The 4,765-nt window shown below is 39.5% G+C and overlaps 1 pseudogene; it reads left to right on the forward strand.

The window, feature by feature from the left end:
- Nucleotides 1–1,966: 1,966 nt before the first annotated feature.
- The window catches only part of LOC107676695 (ribosomal protein S6 kinase delta-1-like), a 28,351-nt pseudogene continuing 25,552 nt past the window's right edge, over nt 1,967–4,765 (forward strand).

A 4,765-nucleotide genomic window follows, 5' to 3' on the forward strand; every position in this document is an offset into this window, starting at 1 on the left:
GACACCAAACATGCAAAAGTCTATACCAGATCTTGATTCAATCTTTATTGATATTATTTTCCTAATCACATTCACACTGCTCGTCCCTTTATTCAGCCAAGGCTTTATTCTTTCATTCTTTGACCCTTTATCTAGAGGGTCCTTCACTCATTATTTTGTCCCTTTATATTAAATCAGGGCTCATGATTCATTCATCCCTCTAATTTTCTATTTTCTGGAAGAGCATATTTTAAGTGTCCTTACCACCAAGGGCAGACCGGCAAACAACACACACCAATTATATAAGCAAAATTGCTTACCTATTCGGTGGCCACCGGGTCTCTGTTGTTCGTCTCAGTCAGCCCAAAGTGGCTATCCACTCCTCTGCTCTTTTCCAGTCCCATCTGGGGTGCCAATTTGTGGTGTCGTCTGCCGCTCGTCTGAGGAACCACACTCAGTCTTGAGTTTTGATGCCAGAAGATACATTTTATTACATCATCAATGAGAATAAAGCGGAGATGCTCTCTGCAGCAAAACATCTCCAGAATGTCTTTCTGTCTCCCCTTTTATACAGGTTGGATTTTAAGGCGTGGGGTACATATTCCATACAGTTTTCCATACATAGAATGGTTCCTTTGTGCATACAATTCTCCCTAGAGAGAAGGCCCCCCCACTCTCTAGTCTTGTTATGGTGAAGAAAGAAAGCCCCCACCTATGTTTCCCAGATGTTTCTAATTTTAGGTCTGTACATTCTGCCACGTAGGCCTGTTTCTACACACAGGCATATGGGATTATAATGGAAGTATAACTGGATATTTAAATGGCTATATTCATAATGATTATACTTGATTAATTCCTATTTGGATTAATAAGAATCTTCTACATCACCGACCCTACGACACACAAGAAAAGCTACACGGTGTATAAAGTCACGGCCCGGGTGAGACTAAGCGAATTTAACCGGGGCGTAGAGCACATGTGCTAACGCTAATGTTTATCTGGAACACTAACGCAAACTAATAAAACATCAGAGTAGTTGATTTGATCCATCACGTTACATCTGTAATGCCATGTGTGAATGTATTTGGGCTGTGTGTACTGATGTCAAGTAAATCTGATGCATCTGTACCGGTCACAGTCAGCTGTGTCACATCATAACCATAATCCCGTTGTTATTTCTTCTGTGGGTTTTCTGTCTTTGAGGAAAACGCTCTTATTTATAGTCCTCAAACTTTGATTGACACCTGTCAACAGACACATCAGATCAGATGCGTCTGAATCTGACACAGACGTAGATATAAGTAATGTCAATACAGAAAATGTGTTTTTAGCTACTTATAAGATAGATGGTGCTGTTTGTTTCAGTTTTTGTATTCTCTTCTTTCTCCTTTTCTTACACACACACAATAAAGAGCTGACTAAACCAGAATTTTTGTTCATAATGTAGACAGAGGACATTTGCCTGTATAGTAGTGATCAGGGCCGTTTCTAGCCAATTTGACGCCCTAGGCGAAATCCCTATTGCCCCCCCTCCCCCAAAAAATTTATTTATATATATATATATACACACACACACACACAGACACAGACACAGACACAGACACAGACACAGACACAGACACAGACACAGACACAGACACAGTGCATGGCAAAAAAAAGTGTTACCTTGCCAAAGCACTGACAGAGCCCACTGATCTAACGGCGTTGTTGAGCGCTCCAAATGCAAACTTTGCATGCAACAATCAGGCAGCAATTAACAGCACTCTGATCTAGTGGCATATACAGGCATCGTCAGATTGACAGTACTCTAGCCCAATAATGTTGGGGGATCCAGTGGGGGCAGCAGTCATATTTCAGGGTGACCGTGCCGCTCTTTATCACAACCCTGCTAAAAGTGCCAGTACGTGCGCTCATTGGCGCCCCTTCAGCTGGTGGCGCCCTAGGCGACCGCCTAGCTCGCCTATGCCTAGAAACAGCCCTGATAGTGATGGTCATATTTTTCTGTTTCTCCACAGATTATTTCACGGAAGAACCCAGAGGACATTCAGGAGGTGAGAATCTTAAACAAATTAACTATTGAAATAAAAAAAAAGACCTTATTTAGGTTTATACTACATGCCACTATTCTTATTGTGAATGGTTCATCAGTGCATATTATTCTACAGATTCCAAAAAATCTTCAGAATGTTTCATCAAAATGTAACAACATTATTTGCCACTGAAAGAACTTATATTTAAATGTGTTGTCATTTAGGCTGCACTTAGCATTGGTTGATGTTGACCAATATCCAAATAGCATTATTTTATGCTACTGCTGTAGGTGATGCAGCCTCTCTGAAATCTTTCCAGTAGTTATAGCAATCGGATGCATGTTAATGTAATGAAGATTACAGCAATAATTGAGTGCATGAAAAATGCTGTTTTTTTGTCTTGTTGAATCTTGTTTGACTCAAATTTGTCTCAAGTAAAATGGAATGGAAATGCCATTTCATTTAGACTTGTGTTAAATTACAATGTTTTGAAAACGTCGCTGTCATGTTCAGTGAGCGCTGTAGTGAGTTACGAGGCACTCATTGTTAAGGACCATTTGTCTTTATTTGTCTGACTTCCTTTCATTAGACCACAGTGTGGAAAAGGTATAGTGATTTCAAAAAGCTTCATCAAAACCTTTGGCAGATACACAGAAACCTCTATGGGCAGTCAGAGCTCTTCCCGCTTTTCGCAAAAGCTAAAGTCTTTGGCAAGTGTGTGTGTAAGTGAGACAGAGTGTGCTATGTTGTAAGGGAATTTTTTTTTTCAAGTTATGTATTTATATACTTATTGAAGTAACGTTCTGAACAGGTATGTTTTTAGTTAAAACAATTACACCATTTCAGTATTTGTATTGTTAGTTAAAGCAACCTTCTACAATGCGAGTAAAGTGTCCAGCATACATGGGAACTCCTTAGTTACATGTTAAATAAAAAAGTAATAGATTGAAATCAAAGAAATATCCAGAAAGTAAGTGTTGTTTGTTCCCATTATGCTATTTCTAGCTTAACTTGTGTATTTGTGTTGAAGGTCGTTTTGGTGAGTCTGTGATTGAAAAGAGAAGGCAGTGCTCAGAGGATTTGCTGCAGTTCAGTGCTAATATTCCTGCTCTGTATGGCAGCCAGTACATACTGGAGTTCTTTAAGGTATGTATATGAACTGGGATAGCTATCAGAGCTGTCAGGTTGTTTTCGATGATATTTGCATTTATTCATCTAACAAATAGTGACATGGGCCTTCAATTTGATTAATTCCATTAAGAAACATTGTTTGATAAGTATCGGGACAGCTTCTGGACATCACACATTGCATTATACAGTGACATTTCACCATCAACTGCATTCAGAAAGTATTTACACTTCAGTTTATATATGTTAAAATACTATCGTAAGTTATATTTTTTAATTTAATTGAGGAGGTTTCCATCTGTACGTGTTGCCTCCCATACCAGGGCCCCTTCTCCCACGATTGCTTAGTCAGGCCAGACAGCCAGCTGTAGAAAGCTCCTGGTGATTCCAAACTTCTCTCATTTAAGAATTATGGGAAGCCACTGTGCTCTTGGGAACCTTCAGTGCAACAAATGGTTTTGTAGCCTTTCCTAGATCTGTGCCTCGACACAATACAGGCTCACACTTTGCTTGTTAACGTCAAGGAATAATTTCGGATGACTTTTGGAAAACCATTCAACTATTCAAGGTTTTGCCACTGACTTTTACTGGGTGCTTACAGTGAGTATAGAAAATAATCACCCCCCTTTAAAATAATCACATTTTGTTGCTTTACAGCCTGAAATAAAGACAGAGACAGTTTTTTTAATATCCAGCTATATTTATTCATCCAAGTGAAAAATATTACACCAACATGTCAAAAAAAAAAAACAAAGTCACTGAGTTGGAAAAAGGATCACCCCCTCCTAGCTACAGTAATCACTCAATGGCACGCAAAGCCATTTGACTTTCAGCTGTGATCAGTTGTGGTCATTTTGATTAGCTCAGCATGAAAAGAGCTTTCCTGGAGCATTTCAGTTCTTGGTAGTACAACTCAAGCAAAGAATCAACTATGGGTGGCAAGCAGTGTTGGGCAGTAACTAGTTACAGTAATAATATTACTTTTTGCAGTAACTAGTAGTGTAACTAATTACTATTAAGATTTCAGTAATAATATTACAGTTACTATCCATAAAACAGCTCGTTACTTAGTTACTTTTGATGCCTCAATCCCTACTGATTTGAAATCTTACAATATAATACACTGAACAAAATTATAAATGCAACACTTTTGTTTTTGCCCCCGTTTTTCATGAGCTGAACTCAAAGCTCTAAGACTTTTTCTATGTACACAAAAGGCCTATTTCTCTTCTCTCTTTTCTCTCTAAATCTGTGTTAGTGAGCACTTCTCCTTTGCCGAGATAATCCATCCACCTCACAGGTGTGGCATATCAAGATGCTGATTAGACAGAATGATTATTGCACAGGTGTGCCTTAGGCTGGCCACAATAAAAAGCCACTGTAAAATGTGCAGTTTTATCACACAGCACGATGCCACAGATGTAGGAAGTTTTGAGGGAGCGTGCAATTGGCAGGCTGACTGCAGGAATGTCCACCAGAGCTGTTGCCCGTGAATTGAATGTTCATTTCTCTACCATAAGCCATCTCCAAAGGCGTTTCAGAGAATTTGGCAGTACATCCAACCGGCCTCACAACCGCAGACCACGTGTAACCACACCAGCCCAGGACCTCCACATCCAGCATCTTCA

This window comes from Sinocyclocheilus anshuiensis, unplaced genomic scaffold (genome assembly GCF_001515605.1).
Source record: "Sinocyclocheilus anshuiensis isolate Anshui unplaced genomic scaffold, SAMN03320099.WGS_v1.1 scaffold468, whole genome shotgun sequence".
Taxonomy (NCBI): domain Eukaryota; kingdom Metazoa; phylum Chordata; class Actinopteri; order Cypriniformes; family Cyprinidae; genus Sinocyclocheilus; species Sinocyclocheilus anshuiensis.